Below are 23,173 nucleotides of genomic sequence, written 5' to 3' on the forward strand. Positions count from 1 at the left end.
CAGTCACACAATGACAGATGCTTATCCTGTCTCCAAGAAAGAAGAAGCCTTAGAGCAGATGGGTGGGGCTAAGTATCTAATTTCTACTGACCTACCAAAGGTTACATGCAGGTACCCTTCACACCTCCAAAAGCAGCAAGGTCATCTTTTGTGATCCCTTTTGCATTATATAAGTGCACCCAGATGCCAATTGATTTGAAGAATGCGCCAGAAACCTTACAAAGGTTGGAAGGTCATATCCTAACAGAACGAGGACTCTATGTTCTTGCTTAATTGGATGATACTGGAATCTAAAGCCAGTCTTGACTCAACATGTTAGGAAGGTCAGTTTTATGTATTAAGACCAACAAGTGTTAGCTTGGAATTTTGCGGAAGTTGCTTCTATGGGTTATAGATTAGATAGTGATAACATCTGATCATTAACCTCCAAGGGGAGACCATTCAGGCATGGCCTACCCCTGCTATAAGAAACAAGTAGGGGCATTCCTAGAGACAGCAGGGTATTATAAAATGATTGCACACTACAACATGACAGTGACTCACCTTGCAGATATTACAGGAAAGAAGACCCAATATGCTTGCATAGACTCCATCCTGTGAGCAGACACTCTGAATATTAAAAAACAGTGGGCCCTTGTGCTACTCAGTCCTGACTGTAGTCCAGAATTAATTGCCTATATAGATGTTTCAGTCCATAGTGGGGGGGGGGACTCTACTTAGTAAAGTACCCTAATGGGAGACGACCACAACATAGTGTATTTCAGCTACAGACTTCATCTCAAGAAGGAATCCACTACAATTGTAGAAAGGGGCTGTCTGAGCATAGTTTGGGCCCTACAAAAACATCAGTCCTACCTTTTATATCAGAAAATTCACCATGGTTATATACTGAAGTAGTTACACAGAGCACGCAGGGAAAATTAAATGTTTCTTAGATGAGGTTAGCATTCCAGTCCTATAATGAGTGGTAATGCTAAATGTTACTTCAAATGGTCTGTTTAGAAGGGTTTGGGATAGTGTGCCTAAAGCATGCATTCTCATCTCAAGCATTGTTTATTAAGGTGTCTTGAAAAGCCTTGTTTGAGGTCTAGATGAGGATAAGATAAGATGCGATGTTTGATAATAAACCTAGCGCTGTTTTCTGAGTCAGGATGTAACAGATCTATGAGCTGCACATAAGCTTTATAAAAACTGCCACAAGTCGACTAAAATATGTGACTGAATCTTCAATGTGTGTTTTCAGAGGCATGCAAAAGGATGTGAGCATCGGTGACTTTATTCTGTTCAATGTATAAGAAAAGTAAATGTGTTTGTAAATGCAATTCATAACTGCATTCTGCTGGCATATAAAGTAATTACATACATGATAATTTAATGTATAGAACACACATGAAACAGAAACTGTGATTTTTTTTTTTTGGATCTGTGATTAAAGGATTTGCTACTATTCCTGGGCAATAAAGCTAAAAGTTGTAAGAACACAATTAGATGACTCTACAAGGAGAGAGATAGCCAACAGCGGGAAAATAAATTCATTAGCAGGTGCATGAGAAATTCTGCTTAATTGATTCTGTGATTTCTGTGTGGAAAATGTGTTAAGTCAAATATGTGAAGAAATAGACTGTCAATGGGAAGCATGACCTTAAAACTTGTGGTATACAGACTTGTGAATTTGTTTAATGCCTTTATGATTCTGCCTGTGATCCTTCTGGAAATTCAGGGCAGTGAAACTTATCACTCAATAATTAGTTAATTTAAGAGATAAACCGAAGAAGATGTACTTTACACATTTCTCTGCATGTGCAACTGTTAACTGTCCTGCTTAGCTCATTCCTTCTTAAGTATTTTACTTATTTACTAAACTTGTGGCTGAGTATCTGTTTTCATTTTTGTCATCTGATAAGAGGATATTAATTGCTAAAGATAACAAGCTGTTGGCATCCACCTCTAATTGTCTGGACTGCTATGCTACACACTATCATTTGTTGTTATAATTATTTGGCATATTATCAAGTGTGGAACAGTAACTGTGAGTTTCACAGCCAGATAATCTGGAGGTGGTGGTAGTTTACTTTCTGATGCCAATTTGGAAGTCTGTAATATTGGAGAATATTATCAGCCTTCCTTGCAAATTAATGTGTGTGTGTGCGCACGCACGCCTGTGGGGGTATGTGCATACATATACATAGATACATACGTATGTGTGTGCTAGTAAGTACAGTTACTATGAGCAAGTGAACACTGAAATGCAATGAGATAAAGAACGGAGAGAATGAGGTCTAGGGAATAAGGCAAAAGACTTTGATTTGTGGGCTGCGGAGTGTCAAACTTATTTTTGGATGTGAATCGTGTAGGCCCATATTCATGACGACAGTTCCTATTTTCTGCATGTTCCTGAGGCCAACCTGCACTTAACGTGTTTTTTAGTGACTCATAGCTGTGTGTGTTCTTCATGTGTTATACTGTTTAGTACCAGAGGACTGGAGAGACCATATCTCTGGTGACTATAAGAGTTTAGATTTAGATAATATATTTGTGGGCAGTGGAGTAGACGCAAGGACCATATTCCTTTCCCACCATGTCACAGAATCCATGCAGTTTGCTGTGCACCTTACAATAGGTTAATGAAATTCAAGTTAAATAAAGAACAGAATATGCATAATTCAAGTTGTTAACTGAATGAGTGACAGAGAAATACTTTTTTGTCAAATCTATACAAAATTCCCAGTGTGTAATATAGTTTGTGTAGTTTTTTTGAATATGCACAGACACCAAGTCATTTTCAAGCTGCTAGGCCAGTCTTGGTGCAGTCATAATTCATAATTACCCCTTTAGATATATTTAACCCCACATGCAATTCAAGAAATATTTTCTGTGTATATATTATTTTCTTTAACTGTGCACTCCCAACAGATTGAATGACTTTGTTTTCACAATGAACCCACGAAAGGAGCAATGACTGCTGCATCATGGCTTCAGGGTCTGTGGATAATTTCTAACTTCTGGTCACTGTCTATGTGGAATTTGCATGTTCTTTCCATTCTTACATGAGTTTTTCCTGGTACTCTGGGGTAAGTCTACATCCCAAAAGCATTCCAAATCGTTAGTTACACTAAACTAGTCATCTGCTTACTTAATTTACCTCACTGCTGTATTTCAGTTTGTGGTTGATAAGGGTCCATGGAGCAGCCCACTAACTCAGTTAACAAAAAAACAAGCTATGAATAAAGAAATAATAGCTTAAATACAAAACAAAAATAAATTATTTGTCTCTAAAAATACTGCTGTATTAAATGCAGTATAAGTACAGATTATAGAGGCAGAAATGCTGATTTAAGTAGAGAATATTGATAAAAAACTACACATAAGTTAGCTTCAAATACACAGCTCATCAAAGTTTCAACACTGATATGGGGTGCATCTAAATAAAGGCACAATCAAAATGCTTTCAACACCAGGCATTCCTAGCATAGTGGAAACAGTTTCCTCTTTTCAACATTTCTCAGTCAATAACCTTCTCAAATCCTTGTTTCGCAATCCTGTCAAGAAATACACGTAGGTGTTTAATGATGTCATTGTTTCACCATTGCTGGTAGGATCTTTTCCACTCTTTTCTTTAATACAGTTTTGTACTTTTTTATTATTAATTTATAAATCAGGTAAGTCATTGTCGCTTTTCAAGGGAGAATCAAGACAGCAGTCTATTTTGGTGTCTTAGCTAGAGCTGCACAGTATGAAAATGTTGACTGAAGATAGATTCAGACTTACATAGCCTGCACTAATTCTGCTAGTGTTTCTGGAACTTTGAAGCATAACAGTGAGAACAGCACAGGAAAATGCATTCACATACTGGACCCTTAAAATAAGATTTTTTGGGACCTTGTCATATGATTTTTCCAAGTCTAAGAATGCCCAGTTGGGATTATTCATCATCTCCAGCTTCTTTTCCATTATCTGTCTCACTGCAAACATCAGTTCAATTGTACTACATCATGATCTGAAGCCGAGCTGCTCATATTCTGTCTTACTTTCTACAGTTCAGATTATTCAATTATCAGTCGCCCATTACAGCACTTTCATGCACTGACATGAGATTGATTCCTCTGTATTCCCATAATTGTGAATGTTCTCTTTGCACTTGTACATTAGCACTAGACTGCTTATTCTCCGGGCATCTGAGATATTCATTTTTCTGCATGCAGTAACGAGTACCCTCAGGAGCCACTCCCCCCAACATCTTGGTCATGTCTGCCATGATTTTATCAGAACCTTCTGCTTTCCTTGACTTCGTTTTCCTTTGTGCTATTCTCACTTTCTTCTATGATGTTCGTAGCTTCATAGGGGTGTACTAAGCTAACGGCCCTGGAACCTTTACAAGCCTAGCCCATAGGATTACCCTGGCATCATGCCACCCAACCTTAGTTCCTAGTGCCTCTGGCGAGTAGACACACTGGAGTGATCCCCAGGGTGAATTTTCTATTTCCTATCCACTCATCAAGATTTCTCTTAAAGACGGCCAGTGAGGTGCGCTGCTTGACATGTCTGGGAAGTCTATTCCATAGCATGGGTAGTCTCTGGGTTATGAACCTGTCCCTCCAGCATGTCCTGTTGACTGTGGTAATGAGGTTGAGGTCTCTGGAACATGTGGTGCGGAGGGATTGGGATTTCTTCAGATGTAGCATTTCTAACAGAGTTGGGTCAGACATGGCTTTGTAAGTCAAGCAGAGATCATCTCTAAGTAGGCAATATGAGACAGAGAATAGTTGCAGTTTTTTGAGTCTGTCCATATAGGGCAAGTGTTTAATGCCTAGAATCCTCTTTGTGAGGTACGTTTGCGGCCTCTCCAGTTGTTGCAGGTGTCTAGTGAGGTACATACCAAATGGGGCATTGTACTCAATGATTGGCCTAATGAGGGAAGAGTAGAGGGAGACAATTACCTCTTTCTTCCTGGATGCAAAACCCTTAATAATGAGATATGCCACATAGCAGGACTTTCTGACCACAGTGGCAATGTGGTGGTCAAAAGAGAGGTTGCTGTCAACCTGTGTTCCTAGGTGTCTTATAATGCCTTCTGTGTTCAGTGCACTACCATCAATAAGGTAATTCAAGGGAACAGGGTTTTTCCCAAGGGGGAGGATGACATATTTTTTGGCACTGAGCTTAAGGCCATGGTTCTGACACCAGTCGTCAGTCTCATTGAGGCCTTTCTGTAGGATATCAACATCACTTGGGGAGTTAATAATAGCTCCCAACTTGCAATCGTCTGTGAATTTTGTCAGCCAGAGTCTCTTCGTGTTTGCCTGGACTTCAGAGAAGTAGATACCAAACAGGATAGGACCCAGGACCGAAACCTGTGAGACTCCACTCGTGACTGGTTGACAGTCTGACATGGAGTCAGCTACTTTCACACTGTGGATTCTGTCTGTGAGTCAGCTAGCAACCCACCTAGTGATATAGAGGTTGATGCCTAGCTTAGTGAGTTTTTATATTATTCCTGAGTGGGGAATGGTATCAAAGGCCTTGGCCAGATCAAAGTAGGCTGTATGAACCACCTTGCCTTCATCCACAGCTCTGGTGACTGACTCAAAGAAGTCGACCAAGTTGAGCATGCATGATCTACCCTTCACAAAATCCAAACTGTGTAGGATCGAGAGTTTGGAGATTCCCTATATCCTTGTTTATTATGTCCATGATGATGCCTTCCATAGCTTTGCATATCAGACTTGCCAGGCTAATGGGGTGATAGTTACCAGGGTCTGTAGTCGCTCCTACCTTGTGGAGAGGAATGACTGTAGCAGTGTGCCATTCTTGGTACATGAGTAGTTTTCCCAGTTAATGGAGGGGTAGTGAATCACTATGAGAGTGTTAGGTTGGACCCTAATATTCTCCAGGGTGCTTTGGAATGTGGAGTGTGAGTCTTGGGACATGGTTGGGGACCTATAGCAGGCTATGACCTGAATCGCTGTCTTACCCAATGTTAGCTGCAACTGAAGTATCTCAGATGCATTATGTTGGGCTACCAGTCTGGAGGTGTGTGCATCCTTTATGAATATGGAAACACCACCACCTTTGGAGCTTCGGTCCAAGTTCTGGGGCCAAAAGGTGTGGAATGAGTTATAGCCTGGTAGTGCAGGGGTGCTTTCTGTTGCCTTGAAACAGGTCTTTGTTACTGCACAAATGTTGATGTTCTGCATTTTAAGGAGTGCTTTGAGCAAGTGCATTTTGAGATTTAGACTTCTAGCATTGAGAAGCATGTGTTCTTCTTCCTGTTTTATCAAAGTCTATGCATAGAGAAACGCATCTTCTGTAGGTATATCTTCATTCAGAAGCTCTTGGAAATACTCCTTCCATCTGGCTTTGAAGTCCATGGATGACCAGATTGCTGCTAGCATCCTTTATGAAGGGTGTTAGACTATCTTCTTTAACTTTTTTTTGCCTTGCAACCTGAATGAGTTTCTTTGTGCATTCTGCTGAATCACTTTCCAGGAGCAGGTAGAATGCCTCTGATGCCTTGCTCTTTGTTTTTCTGTCTCTACCGTCTTCGCATATGCCTTCTTTGTTTTGATAACTTCAAGAACTACCAACTTTCTTTATGTACCTTCTTTCCATATATGGCTTCACACAAACAGTTTTGAGGCATAGCCATTCTACTTCAAATCCACCCAGCTCCTCTTTCCTCTTATTTGTTTGGTAAAAAGCCAGTGATAATCTACTGTGAATGAAGTGGTCACTGTTTTCTAACCTGGACCACACAATGTGTGAGGAGAAGGACTAATGAAATTTAAAATGATCAGGATAACTTTACAGTCTCAGGACCCATGGTGCTGCTGACCATTATTTACAGGATGTCATAGCAGAGCCTGTCCTCCTCCTAGAGAAATAAGACACCAGTCTCGCTAATCCAGTGAATAAATCTTTTATAGCTCTGAGTACTGGAGTGTTATTTGTCTGTGAAGAGGACTGGTTCTGCAAACAGTCAGGTGCACTGCAGGTCCTGAGGCTGTACAGTTATCCTGTTCATCTTAAATTTTCTTCATGTGGCACTACGGCTCTATTTCCTTGAATTCTATGTTTTCACTACAGTCAACTTCCAGGTCTTCATCCTAGTCTCGACCTTCGAGCCTCTGCCACTGAATGCAACTGACTGTGGACACCAGCGGCTTATCAGTCACCTTCTTAAGCACTTTTATGTAGTGTGGCAGAAATCTGATACCACTGCAGTTCCCAAAATTATTAATGTCCCTTTCAGTGTTGTACACTAGCACTAGAATGCTCATTCTCCAGTCATCAGAGATATTATTCATAGATTAGTACTAGGCTAATTGCCCTTGTGAGCCATTTTAAGCCTAGCCAATTATCCCTCGTGAGACTCAAACCCTGCACCTTGCGAGGCAAACACCTTAACCATTAGGCCACCCTCCCAACAATGTAGTCTTTTTTTCTCCATAATGGAATGAGTACTCTTTCATGAGGTATGACTTTGCAATCTCTGATTTGACCCCAATGCCCTTTCCTTACTTGGAGGAAGTTTACCTTGTTTATTCAATATTAAATTAATAAAATGCCTACATACCAAGACAGGATAACTGGATTTAACAATTGGCTACATTATTGGTGTCATTTTAAGATAATAACACTTCCCGTTTTACTAGGGAGGGCCTACACCTCTTATACTACTGCTTCAGCAAACGGGCTAAAACCTTCGCTGTGATCATAGTGTCTTTTTTAGCAGAATCTCCCTACTCGACATTTGTACGCAACAGATACAAACTTGAATTCCAACAACATCATGGTGACACTACTCAGTGCTAAGAGTCTAAATATAAAGATACCAGAATTTGAGGCCTTCCTGCATCTCAAACACTTTCATATTTGTGTAGTTACCAAGACATGGTTTCGATGGAACTACAAAATTCCCCACCATATAAAGGTTTACTGCTTATCATGCCTTCAGAGCCTTGAATAACTGTTGTGAAGTATCTTTGTTAAAAACACCATTACCTCACATCAATTACCCTATGACTCTAACTTGGAACTTCTGGAGATCCAAATCATGTTGACAAATTAAACTATTACTTCATTGGTAGCTACAGGTCCCAAGCAATGCTCCCCATAGATCATGGAAATTACCTTAACAGAAATGAGGCTTGAAATATCAAATGAAATACTTTCTTGCTAGGCAACTTCAATTACCCAAGTATTGATTGGCACATTTATAACTTGAAATATAGCTATGCTCAGTGTTTCCTAGACTTTATTATTACCAATGTTATGGAGCAAACTGTAAAACTACCAGAGAAGAGTTTCTAACATCCTTTAACTGGTCTTTGCTGTCCCAGCCTCCATTTGTACTCCACATCTCCTCATCCCTGCTTAAATCTGACAACAATTTGGTTGACTTCTCTGCCAGGCCTAGTTGTATGGCCTCATCAGTAAACTAGGTTATTTTTAGGGACTTCTTCCAGACAACTCTACTTCTGCTTATAGAAGACATATGCAAAATTCTCAACAATCCCTTTTTGATAGACCCAACTGTTAAATTCAGCTTTGACTTTTACCAGCACCTAAACAGCTGTATAGAAAAGTTAGTACCCATCCGCCCTAAACATAATGCCAAATTTGTGGCCAGTTCAGCCCATATTAACCAAAAGTTACTATAAAGGCTGTTCCAACTTTCTATCTGCATCTGTGCACCATTCCCATTAAATCTCAGTCAACTTCCTCTGCTGCTGACCTTCACTAAGAGAGGTTTTGGCGTCAAAATGGACACTAGCCATTACTGAGCTATTCCAACCAAGTGTAGTTACTGCTTGCTTTCAACTACAGACCCCACACTTCAGCCCCACTGTTATAGTGGCTAGAATGTGGGAAACATGGGCTGAAAACTGATTTACAAGCCAGATTGAACTATGTTCATGCTATATCTCTGCCCACTCTATGCTACAATAGCGTGACTTTGAAATGCTGCAAGAGCACATTATCTATATGCAAGACTCCAAACTTACCAGGGTCGAATGTTGTGCTTGGTTCTGGGAATAACTATTCCCTATACATCTTAAACAAGCACCCTTTGCTATACTCCGACCTATATGACTTTGCTAACAGGTTAGACCTAACCGTGAATTTCTGTGCAACAAAAGTCTCAAACGCTGCTGTGGTTTTTGTGTCTCTATTCAACTGCATAATACTTGTCTGTTCTGTTACCAATTGCATAGTTGTATTATCCAGGCCACTGTAAGTGTGATTTTACTGTATTTTACTGTTACTGCTACCAGGTACTTAAACTGTTTAAAATGTTTTACTGTATTTTACTGTTACTGCTACCATGTACTTAAACTGTTTAAAATGTTTTACTGTATTTTACTGTTACTGCTACCAGGTACTTAAACTGTTTAAAATGTTTTACTGTATTTTACTGTTACTGCTACCAGGTACTTAAACTGTTTAAAAAGGCTCCCTGTGCATAGAGTATTGTCCAGGCCCTCACTCTACATGCTCACATGTCTGCAGCCTCACTCCTGACCTACATAATTACTAGCACATACTCGATAGGCTACCCTTCTCATCCTTGCCCTCACTCTCCATCTCATTTCCTCCCTTTCCACCTCCCCTCCTAGCCACACTTACCCACATACCTTTACCTTCCTCCACCCCTCTTGTCACACTCTAATGTTCCAAGCTAAGAGTTACATAATCTTTACCCCTGAAATAGTCAATAGTGACCTTTGTCTTTCTTTTGTCTCCCTTCCAGCTCACTAGATCTAATAAGCAAGCCTCTAACTGTGTGGAAATCACAAAATACTCCTCTGCAAAAGTACCTCTTTCTACCCCGGACTAAGGAAACAACTAATGTACCACAATTACAGCCATAATGTCCCTCAGCATTAGTACATGTAAGCAGTAGTGGTCTTATTGTTTTAACTGCAGAAAACATAACTTACCTTTGCACTTACGCTCCCTGTTAGCATGCACACTCGCAGGGACACCCCATCTTGCCTGAGCCATTTTTTTGCCTATATTTCCAATTGGGCCATCTTTTGCCCATACTTCCAGCTGTTCACCACTAGTTGGCAGCAGAAACCCATAGTTTCCAAAGTAACTAAACCCTCCTGCTCTACAGCTTCTGTTTCTAAAGATCCTAGCAGTTCCTCTCCCCATACTAACAGTCCGAAGCTTGAGTCAGTAAGTAGGTTCTAACACCTCTGCTCAAAGACTTACACATACTGCAGAACAAATTTCAATCCAGCCTAACTTTTCACTCTCTGAAGCAGCAGAGCCCCCCAAAGTTAAGTTGTGACTACACACTCGCTGATAGTTTCTCGATCACCTCTGCTCAAAGACTTACACAGAATGCAGAACAAATTTCAATCCAGCCTAACCTTTCACTCTCTGAAGCAGCAGAGCCCCCCAAAGTTAAGTTGTGACTACACACTCACTGATAGTTTCTCGATCACCTCTCTGGGGCTCTACCCACTCCGTTTGCCCTGCGGGCTCACTCAGCTCCCCTACCCTGCCCCTACGTCCCACCCTGCCCTCACTATTTGTACATTTATACATCCCTATCTCCTCCCACAACCGCCACTCGACCAATCAACTCCTCAACCCCCCACACATGATAAAGAACCATACATAACTTAATATAGCCCTCCCTCTCCAAAACAATGCCCCGCATCTCTTTACATCTAACATCCCTATTATCTCTCCTAACCAGTCTCACTTGCCTCACTTTCATTACACAACTACCTAACTGCCCAAAGAGGGACTGTCCCTCGCAAAGTGGGACGGGTGGTAACTCTACAACTACCTCATATCCTCCATAACAAACTCTCACAACCTACCAACACCTATCAGGTTACCTTTACACCACTCTTCTCCTCCATAACTGACAAACTTTATTCCTCAAACACAACCCTGTTATTCAGACACAGCATTTTTCCCATACCTTACTCCCTACCCTCTCTCCTCCAAACTAATACAAAAAAGCACACTCCTTTACAAAGTCTAAACTCCCCTTCCCCTCTCAGCTGCCTTACATACATCCTCCATCAAATCTTCCTCTCACTGTCAGGCGACATACACCCCAACCCCGGTCCAACTACTAAAGCAGAAACCTCTAACACCCCTCTCACTCAACTCCCCTCATCCAAAACAGTATGCCTTGCCACATTCAATGCCCAAAGCCTTTGAAATAAAATTCCCAACCTCCACGCATGGCTGTCCCACAACCACCTCAACCTAACTGCCATTACTGAAACCTAGCTCAAACCCTTTATCAAAGATAATGATATACTTCCCCCCGTCTACCAAATTATTTGCAATGATAGACTCCACAAGAAAGGTGGCAGTGTAGCCATTGTTCACCCCACCTCTCTTACCATTACCTCCTATACCAACAAGATCCCAAAATTTGCCAACGCTAAAATCACAATCGCACTACTCAAAATCAACAACCACAAATCCATATGCATAGTTGTCCTCTATATTCCCCCAGGGAATGATATCCAAACACTTGAAGACATCCTCGCATGGTTTACCTCCACCATCAAAAACAAAAATGATATCCTTGGTGATATGAACATTAACTGGGCTTCGATCAACTCTCAAACCCCATCTAACACCATCAGCCTATTCAACTTCTCCCAGCTAATAAACTCTCCCACCATACCAAACAAAAATGATTCCTCTGGCACCATCATTGATTGGATCTTAACTTCCCACCCCAACCTCATCTCACAAACTGGAATCCTCCCAGACCCACTCAGTGACCACCATCCAGCCTTCACCGACCATCTCACCTCTCCCTTTCAAAAACAACAACACTATATCCAAATCCACAACCTCTCCTCATTCAACTCCCACACATTCTGTGAATGTCTTAAGCACACTGACTGTTCCCCATTAAAAACCCTACCCCTAGACAATTCCGTAGCCTACTTTAATGATTCGTTCCTAAAACTCCTTAACAGCCAAGCCCCTCTAAGAATCAACCGCATAAAATGCAATCCCTCCCCCTGGCTCTCTAAGGAAACTAAACAAAAAAATGCAGCTAAGAGACAAAACATGGAAACAATACCAGAAAAACAAACAACCCAACTCACTACTAGAATTTAAACAACTACGAAACTGCATTAAAAAACTTATAACAAAAAATCGCAAAGCCTACTACTCCAAAGTCCAAACTGAGCACCGATCTACTCCCAAAAATTTTGGGACTCCATCTCCTCCCTCCTACTCCCAGGAAATAAAGAAAACCCCTGCCCCAACCCCAACCTCACAGACCTTGAAACTGCCACTCAATTCAACACCTTCTTCATGGGATACATAGCTAAACTCTCCTCCACCTTCCCCCATCTCCCCTCCATCCTCAACTCTTCCAACCCATTTATCCCCCCACCCACAGCTCTCTCTCCCCTACTTTCAAACTAAAACCATCCCCACAAATAAAATAAAAAACTCCGCAAACTCAAACCCTGCCACAATGCACCAATAACCTACCATCAGCCTTCTTCAAGCTATCTGCAGACAGCATAGCCTTTCCCATTTCCATCTTAATAAACAGATCCATCCAGGAATCCTACGTCCCATCTATCTGGAACCAAACTTACATCTTTCCACTTCATAAAGGTGGCAAAAGCACAGACACACAAATTTCAGACCCATTGCCATCCTCTCCCCCCTTTCCAAAATATTAGAAAAAAAACATCCACTCACAACGTAGGCCATACCTCACACAAAACAATCTGCTTATCCCCACTCAACACGGTTTCCACCCTGGACACAGTACTATGACTGCCCTCCTTTCCTTTCTTGAAACTATTAACCTAGCACTGGACTCTGGCTAACTCTTCTCTACCCTGTTCCTTAACCTGTCTAAAGCTTTAGATACTGTCTCCCACCCCCTACTCCTAGCTCAACTCTCCTCTCTATCCCTCTCTCCCTCCACCATAGCCTGGTTCTCCAGCTACCTCTAAGATCATCAACAGGCTGTACAATGGAAAACCTCAACCTCTCCCTTCCTACCAACCCCCACTGGAGTGCCCCAAGGTTCTGTGCTCGGACCCCCTCCTCTTCAGTATATTTATCAACAACTTCCATCACACCATTCCTGAATCCTCCCTCATACAGTACACTGATGACTCAGCAATTATCTGCTCAGCATACTGCCCTTCTGATCTTCTCTTAAAAACCCAATCTGCCTTCTCTAAAACTGAAACCTGGATGCAAAACAACCACTTGGCCTTAAATACTGCTAAAACTAAACTAATGATCTTCACACCTTCAAAAAAATTCCATTGACATAAACTCTTTTTCCATACTCAGCCATACCAACACCTCACCCAAAATTGTATCCAGTACCAAGCTACTCAGCATGACCATAGATGAAAAACTAAAATTTGACATCCATATCCAATCCACCATAAAAAAACACCAAAAGCTAGGACTTCTATACAGACATAACCGTTACCTGAGTCCTATCACTAGACAAACCTTAGCCTCCTCCTACCTTCTGCCCTCCCTTCTATATGGTGCACCACTGTTATCCAATCTCCATCTAGGCCTGCAAGCCAAACTTGAGTCCTGCTACCATAAAATAAGTAAGTTTGCCACCAGTTCTAAATACTCTACCCACCACTGTCAATCCCTCCTGACCCTGTAATGGCTTGAACTCCCCAATTAGTTACAATTCATTCAACTCACCAATGCTCACAAACTCATCTTCAAACCCTCCAGCTGCCCTTCTTTCTCCACAGCCCTTACCCCCTACAATCCTAACCACCCTCTCAGATCTGAAAACCAGAACCGCCTACAAATCTTCAAACCCTCACATCCCCTTGGCCAACATCTGCTATCCTAGTCCGTAGCTACACTATAGAACTCCCTCCCTCCCCTTTACAATATTTCTAACCTTTCCAACTTTAAATCTCACTTGCACTCACACCTATCCTCAAAATGGGAATGTCCTTGCTGTGCTCCTACATAAGCCCCCGTTTCACTCTCATCTATACAAATTAGCCCCCACTCACAGTCCTGGACAGTTCTCCTACTGCACCTGGGATGACCTTACTTCATGTAGCTCTCATCATTATATGAAATTAACTCATTTCTGTAAAGTCAAGCACCCACATCAATATTTCCACTACCCATATTTCTCCTCTAACGACTGCTTTATTCCCCAGTCTGTACTATGCTATCAGCCCACCCTAACATTTATGTTATACTGCTCTACTCATGCTTTATGCTGCAATATGCCATCCTTGTATGTGATTACATAATTATAATGATTTTAGATTAATTATGATGAGATATCTAACTATCACGTTTGTGAGAGCTTATGTAGGTATGTAATTATAACAAAACTTTGATTACTTATGATGAATTTTTCTGTCTGTAACATGTTGTTGGCGCTTTTTTCTCCAGGCCTCCAATGAAAATGGGCTCTTTATGGCCCAGTGGACTTCCCCAGTCATCAAACTGGAAATAAATCAAACTAAACTCTTTGCGGCTTTTTTATTCAAACTCTGTGCTTGGATTTTTACGTCCTATAGGTGACCCTGAATTCAATGATGGGTCTGATAGAGGAAAAATACAGTTGTAAGATGACTTTTTTTTAGATCTTGAAGATATTCCATTGGAAGTGAATTGGGCCAGATAGAAAGATTTACTGACTATGGCAAAACATGATGATTAAATGACACAGTGTTGTCCACCTAAGTATTCAGGTCTCCAATGACCGTGCCTGTCTGAAGGCAAGTGCCATTTATAATTTATGAGGTGGAAGCAGCTTTTTTGCCAAATACTACTATAGGGCATGTTCTTGTAGCCTAAGACCATTTTTGCCACACGAGGGTATGTGCATATTGATATTAGTATTAGGTTTAATAATAAGAGACTCATGTTTGTTTAGATATGCCTAATGGAGTAGTGGACATCAGAGGGGTTTGTAGTTTGCCAGGATATGGCAGGGGATCTTACTGATAATTTTTAAGTTGTAGAGGAGTTCCAGCCAAGGGCGCCCGCAGGCAGGTGCAAGGGGGTGCACTTGCACCCCCCTGGAATCGGCTGACTAGTTAATCTTCTTTTAACTTAAAAAAAAAAAAGTTTTTTTTTAGGGCGTTATTCTTTAAGAACGCCCTTCAAGTCCAGTCACATCTGCGCCATGGGCGTGCTGACATCATTGAGCGGTGCACGTATTTTCAGGTTTGCGAGTGGGAACTGAAACAGACAGTTTCTGCTGCATTAATTTGAAACTAACGGTTTCTGCTTCTTCTGATGGGTTTACTTTAGCTGCGAGGAGGAGGAGGACTGAAGATGGGAAAGATGGAGTCAGATCAGTGAGCACTGAAATGGAGCTGTGATGGGTTTACTTTAGCTGAGAGGAGGACTTCACTGAAGATAACAGATGGGATGCTTTTCAGAGTGAGTAAGGCATCTGAATGAAGGTGTGTGCTTGTGTGTGTGGGAGGAGTATGCAATATATATATATATAGAGGTAGGCAAACATATTTTTATTTATTTACTAATGGAGAAGACACACTAAACACAAGCCTCTTTTCAGGGGGTGATCAAGGTAAAGTGACATAGTCGCAGTGACACAGTAGTCAACATGGAATGAGGGAATCAAACCACGAACTAACAAGGTGAAACTTGCTAGCAGCTCATAGCCTTAATCCTCTAATCTAAACTGCCAGACAATGAATGGCAGGTACTATGCTCCAAAAAACAAACAAACAAATAAATAAAACCAATGCAAAATAAGGAACAAAGCCTTCTGGAGGTAGTTACCTTGCCCAGTGATACAGAACAATTTAATTCAGGCCCTCAAAGCAGTCATCATGAAACAACAGCCCACCCCCATACAGGTTATTTCATCACATAAACAAAGTTTAAAAAATAACCCATAGAAATTCAAATGAATTGTTAGGAAGCAGTTAATAGGGCAATCGCTGTCTACGTCTATAAAACTCAAATAAATGAAATGGCAAAACCATTCATTTAAAACAGGTAGATGGCTAATATCAGAAATACAGCCATTGAGCTACTGAAGCATGCATATTCTTTCCAGGTGCTGACTACTCTGCACTAGAAAAGATGTCATATGGATACCTGCCAGACTGGTACAGTAAATGGTAACATATATATATATATATATATATATATATATATATATATATATATATATATATATATTTTTTTTTTTTTTTTAGATACAGTAAAGAAACCACTGAGATTTATATGCACTGTAATGGGTTAGGCTGACTGTGTCAGAATCACACAAATAAGAATAAATTTCAGACATTACAATTTGTAGGAAGAAGGGTACTGCCAAGCGTATGGCATTATTAAGGACAACAACTGTTTGGAGGGGGGGGGGGTTGAAGATGTTTTAATATTAAAGTACCTCCAATGAAACCACATGGGTTTTACCCAGAATGACTAACTTCAGTTTTATGATCCAGAAACAACTTAAGTAGATAGCTGTTACATGCCATTCTCTGCTGGGATTCAGCATTGACATTGTACAGAGTTTGTCCCCCTCTCTACCTACCACTGTTTTTCATGGTACATCGATGAACCCATGAATAGTAGAGAATTCCAGGCATACTCTTGGTAGTGACCAGTGATTTGTTTTGCTTTACTTCTCTCTATGGTCTAAAAACTAGTTTTTATTATTACTTGGTTTGTTTTTCCACACCTGCTAGTGCTTGGTATGTTTTCTTAAGTCTCCAGACAAATCTTCCCTAAAGGCTAGAACTTCCAAATTTCTTACATTTGGAATTAAAACTTATATGAAACAATGTATGCCTGCACTTCAGCCTGCTATTGCAAATGAAGCTGTTGCTCATACGTTTGAGATTGCTGCTGATTTAGCACGCACATTTTGGCTGAAACTAGATATGGAGCTGTCTGGACCAACATCAGATATTTTCAAAATTAAGCTAACATTAATTTCTATGCAGAAATTTAATGAATCTCAATCTTCTGAGACAAAGACTGCCATAAGTGAATCATTTAGTAAAGTAGCTGTCTTGGATATTCAGTCTCTTATATTTATGGGAGTTCCACGGGTCAGCACCAGAGAAATAAGCTGTTGAGCCAAATGGAACCTCTGGAGTATTGTTCCACATATAACCTTAGAATATTTAGAAATGTGATAGAATCAGAAGCCAATGGCATATTTCATTTCTTTATAAAATACTGTCTGTCACTGTCTAGGAATTTTAGTCAGCTACCATGGTACTAGACTGAGCCCACATATCATTGTACCATGTTCTATTAATGTACTGTTTCTTAAACTCAAAGACAAGGTGACTGTTTTATGTGCCAAATGAGATAAAATCAAAATTATTTACCTAGGCAAAATTATTCACTTTGATAATGCCTCCTCCTTACAGGTAACTGCACAAAGAAGAGTCTTTGAGTATGATAAAATGTAAGGGTATCAAGAGTTCTCTGAGATTTCCAGTCAGACTCATTATCCCCTTTAAATGGACTTCCTGCAAGCAGATTGTGTAGAATTATTATGTCCATAGGTAGGTACTAGGCTATCGGCCCAAGGGCCTAAGTAAGCCTAGCCAACAAGGATCCCTGGCTTACACCACACAAGAAAGTTATTCTCTTGTGCCCCTGTCAAGCAGAGCCACAGAAGTGATCCCCGGGGTGTATTTCCTATTTCCCATCCACTTATCAAGATTGTTCGTGAAGAATGCTAATGTGGAACTTTGCTTGACATAGATGGGTAGCTTGTTCCAGAGCATGGGAAGTCTCTGGGACAGGAATCTGTCCCTCCAGCATGTCCTGTTTATTGTGCTGACAAGGTTTAGGTCCCTAGAGTGTGCAGAAGGATTGGGATTTCTTTAGGGCAGCAAGTCCAACAGCTCTGGGTTTGACATAGCTTTATATGTTAGGCAGAGATCACCTCGGAGTAGGCAAAATGCTACGGAGTAAAGTTGGAGTTTTATGAGATAGTCAGTGTAGGGAATCTGCTTGAGGCCAGTAATCCTCTTTGTGAGGTACGTCTGTGGCCTTTCCAGCTACTGTAGATGTTTTGTGAGGTACATTCCAAAAGGGGCATTGTACTCTATAATGGGTCTAATGAGTGTCGAGTAGAGGGGAACAATAACCTAATTTTTCCTAGATGAGAACCTTTTTGTGATGAGGTGTGCCACGTAGAAGGATTTCCTGACTACTGTGGCGATGTGATTATCAAAGGAGAGACTATTCTCCACCTGGGTCCCCAGGTCTCTTATCACACATTTGGCGTTAAGTAGACTGCCACCTATGTGGTAGCTCATGAGTATAGAATTTTTAGCAAAGGGGATGACAGTGCACTTTTTGGCATTGAGCCTGAGGCCATGGCTCTGACACCAGGCATCTGTCTCAGTGAGGCCGTTCTGTAGGATGTCCACATCATTTGGGGAATCAATTATGGCTCCTAGTTTGCAGTCATCTGCGAACTTCATTAGCCAAAGGCCTGAGTACTTCAGAGAAGCAGATACCAAACAGGAGAGGTCCCAGGACTGAACCCTGTGGTACTCCACTTGTCAATGGTTTCAAGTCAGATTTGGCGTCTGCAACTTTTACAGTGTGCGTTCTGTCAGTGAGCCAATTGGCAACCCATCTTGTGACATAGGGATTTATACATAGTGAATTTAGCTATAATTCCAGAATGGGGGATGGTGCTGAAAGTCTTGGCAAGGTCTAGATAGGCTGTGTGAACCACCTTACCCTCATCTACAGCTTTGGTGACTGCCTCAAAGAAGTCGATCAGGTTCAGGAGGCATGATCTGCCTTTCACAAACCCGAACTGGGTGGGGTCCAGAGTTTGGAGATTACCAATGTCTTTGTTTATGAGTTCCATGATGATACATTCCATGGCCTTACAGACCAGGCTCATAAGGCTAATAGGGCAATAGTCCTCGGGATCAGAAGTGGCTCCCCCCTTTGTGTAAGTGGGATAACTGTTGCTGTGTGCCATTCAGTGGGCACAAAGCCTGATGTGAGACTATGATTGTACATGGTGCTTAGGTGGGGAGCCAGTTCGTTCTGAAGTTCATGTAAAATACAGCCTGGGATGGTGTCCGGTCCCATGGATGTTGTGTTTTTGGCTTTACAGAGTGCAGCTTTTACCTGTGTAGTTGTGATTACAGGGACTCTGCATTCTTCCTGTATAGATATGGGCCCTTTAGGGGGTGAGAGGGGGGTAAAGTTAGCACTGAAACTATCTGCCAGGATGTTGGCAATATCAGTTGGTTCTGTAATTTTCATGCCATTGTGCTGTATCTCAGAGCAGATCTGGGTGTTGCCATTGAGATTCTTGACATAGCTATAGAATGCTTTGTGGTTGTCCTTAGAATCAGTGACAATTTTGTTTTGTAGCTAGCTTAGGAGGATCTTATAAGGGATCTCAGCTTCTTACTGAGGCTGACCAGAGAACTCCTGCACTCATGGGATTTTACTCTCTTTTGCAACAGTTTCTGACTTCTGTTGTAGAGTTTGTTTATGGCAGGGGACCACCAGATTGTCTTCCTTTTTTTGTAGGATAGCATCTTGTTTCTGTTTGGGATAGCACGATCCATGCACTTGTGTAAGTGCTTATAGAGTGCATCTGTGTAGGATTCAGCAGTCATAACTATATTGTCCATCTGCATGGGTGTCAAGACGTATCCTTCTGCCTGTAAAACCTATCAAATAGATTATTCATAAAAAAGGAGAGTGGGCATTGAAGATGACAAAAACACTTATCAAAAGGACTTGTAAAGGTGCAGAGGACAACCTCTAAAGAGAGGAAATCGTTGTCATATACTAAGTATCTGGGTTAAGGGACTGATCCCAATGTTGGTGATTGCCACTAAGCAAAATTTTAAATTTTTAATTTAAATTTTTTCTGATTGTCTCAGAAACTTTATAGTTCTAAGGTTTAGAATGGTTAGACCTGACTAAACTGTGTAGAGTGCAAAATATACATACCTGATAGAAATGCACCACTAAAAATAACATGTTCATGGTTTATAAGTGGCAATAGTTAAACAAGTGCCCCTTTTTGAAGTTTTAAGGGCAGATTTTTGACTATATTTTTAAGTGGTAGCTAGCTGGGTGGTGTATGAGCAAATGTTTGACGTCTGAGCACAAAATATTGAATTCTGGCCACTCTGCTATATATACACACATACATGTTTGAAGTTTGAACTAAATTTGTCTGCTAGTAAATTGCCTATGTCCAGGAATTTAAAATCATTTACTATTATTCTGTGCAGTGCTGCAAATTGTTTCTGAGGTTTCTAACATAGTTAAAGAAGGCTTTCTGGTTACCCTTCACCTAGCTGGTTATTTTTTTACCTCATATCTGGCTTTCATTGATTTGATCAGGGTAACAAGCTCCCTATTAAGTTTAGCAAGAGTGTCTTTAGTATCTTGAGAGTTAAATTTATTTTTGCAGGCAATACGCTTTCTTTTATTACAGAGCCTGTTTATATTTGGGTTCGACTAAATGAAATTATGTGGCTTTCTATTTACTTCAGAGGGGATAGATGTGTTTATGCAGCTATTTACATGTGCATAGGATTTGACAGTAAAGGACAGTAAAGGATTCCACATAATTCAGGCCATCGCTTAGTTTTAGTAGATTAACCTTAGCATAATCTCTGGAAACAGAGGTATTGGAAGATGCTTTTGGCTTCAGTCTTCTAATGAATGTGACTGATTTGTGGTCCAGTTTAACCAGGGAGGAAGTGGCAGTTGGTGGACACCAAAGTTGTCCCATATTGTTAAGGACCAAGTCCAGGATTTTCTCTCTCTTGTTTGGATACAGACTAACTGATCCAAATATCCTGTATGGATGAAATCCAGAACTGTCTGGGAATACATACTCATGGATATACAAGTTTCCCAGTTAATAGATGAGTAGTTGATTGAAGTCTCCTAGAATAATGGTGTTGGCTTAATGCATAGGAACACCATATTAGTTAGGTAGGAGATATGGACTGATGGGGTACATAGAGGGGACTTATAGTTAGGTATGACACAGTAAGGAGTTTTGTTAATGCTAAGTTGGATGCAGAGGAATTCTACGTCATTATCTCACCTAGCAAGTCTGGAGATGAATTGTTCTTTAAGAATATGTAGACACCATCACCTTTTCATCTTGGGTGATAGGCCTGAACTTGTGGCAGGTATTGAAATCCTGCATTAAAGGAGTGCTGTCATCGGTATTGAACTAGGTCTCTGTGATGATGCATATATAGATGTTTTCCAGGTGAAGCAGTGCTTGTAAGGAGTGAACTTTTTAGCTTAGGCTCTGAAAAGGAAATTGGTTATTTTCTAATTCATGTAGCTATAAAATTCAGTATAAAAACTGTAAAAGTTTCTGAATGCAAACACACTATTTATTAAAGCAGCATCATGGTAGGGAGTACTTTAGTATAGAGAGATTCAACTATATACAGAGCCATGAGTTCCTTTATACCTTTCTGTCAAAAACAAACAAACACCATGGTCACACAGAGTTTACAGTTGTTGTAACTTTGAAAAAAATCTATTTATGTATTTCTTGCACTAAGAAGTTGAGGTGTGTGTGTGTGTGTGTGACAGAGTCAGAGAGAGAAATGCCCTAGTTAGATCTAACAGGTGGAATTTATTTTCAAGTGCATTTTCAAGGAATTGTGAGCTTCAAGGGAAGCAAAGGTTACTGCTGCTCATGCTAAGTCTGCTTAAAATGTGCAACTGTTTTGTTTAGCAAATAGTATCATTATTGTGGTACAGAATTTTAAAGCAGTGTTAGCACACAGGTGGCATACTTGCATCTTAATGCAAAGGGCTGTAGGTTCTATTCATACAGCATGTACATTTGTATTTTTAGTGGGTATGGTACTGCAGTTCTTAGTATGTCCTCCTTTGGATGAGACACCTAATAACTATGAACCTGTTTTTCAGCTTGCCACCCATTCCCTATTGCAATATTCCACCTTACCAGTTATTTTAATGTAGCACAGGCAATTTATTCTTCAAGGGCAACAGGCTCTGAATTTGTAAATGAAACACTGAAATATAAAGTTTTCTAGCAACAACCTCTTCACTGGTTTTAGATCTCTTTAATGTGGAATTATTCAGATGACGTTTACTTCTGCAGAGATCCTGCATATTGATCGAAATTGGTGGATTGTATGACAAGTTTGAGTGGCCCTTTACGGTCGAAATGTTTTGAATTGGGCAGATTGTCATTATTGGTTCATATGATTTTTTCATTGCTTAAAGGAAAAATGTTCAGAACTATAAATTTAAAACGCACTCTAACAAGTGGTGCTGTATTATACAAGGGATATAATTCAATTATTATATAGTATAATTAATACAGTCCAAAAACACAATAAGGCAGAGGACTCCACGTAGAACTGGTCAAGTCTTTTATTCAATAAAATCAGAAATAAAACCTTGTGTAAGCGCTTTCAGGCTACATGCCCTTCGTCAGATCTGATGAAGGGCATGTAACCTGAAAGCGCTTACACAAGGTTTTATTTCTGATTTTATTGAATAAAAGACTTGACCAGCTCTACGTGGAGTCCTCTGCCTTATTGTGTTTTTGGACTTTGCTTGTGATAGGCAGAGTGACTTTAGTGCAATAGACTTTTTGTTTGGTGATAATTAATACAGTCAGGAAGGTGAATCAAAGAACTTTTGCATGGTTCTAAAAATGTGTGCAAGGAGCTTATGATTTGAAAACAGGGGCGGCCCATGCTATTGGACTGCCGGACTGCAGCCCCCTCAAAAGAAAGAAAAATAGAAAAAAAAAAGATTTTAAAATTTCACACATGCACAGTAGTCCCGACTACTGCACATGCTCCAGGCAGTCCCCATAGGGAAACACAGGGAGAAGAAGTGCACAGACTCACTGGGATTATGTATAGGGGCCAGACTGCAACAGCAGCAGTCTCAAGTCTCATCAGGAAGGAAGTAAGTTTGATTTCAAGTTTCAGGGATCTCACAGGTCTTTGGAGTATTGCATGGGTAGCTGGATATTATGGAGAAGTGAGAACAGACAGGTAAGTGTATGGTGCTTTTTACATTTTAATGGTACTTGTTGTTTGAATGTGTGTGAGAACAGACAGGTAAGTGTATGGTGCTTTTTACATTTTAATGGTACTTGGTGTGTGTGTGTGTGTGTGTGTGTGTGTGTATG

Source organism: Protopterus annectens, chromosome 1.part1, assembly GCF_019279795.1.
Source record: "Protopterus annectens isolate FY-2018-M chromosome 1.part1, PAN1.0, whole genome shotgun sequence".
Taxonomy (NCBI): domain Eukaryota; kingdom Metazoa; phylum Chordata; order Ceratodontiformes; family Protopteridae; genus Protopterus; species Protopterus annectens.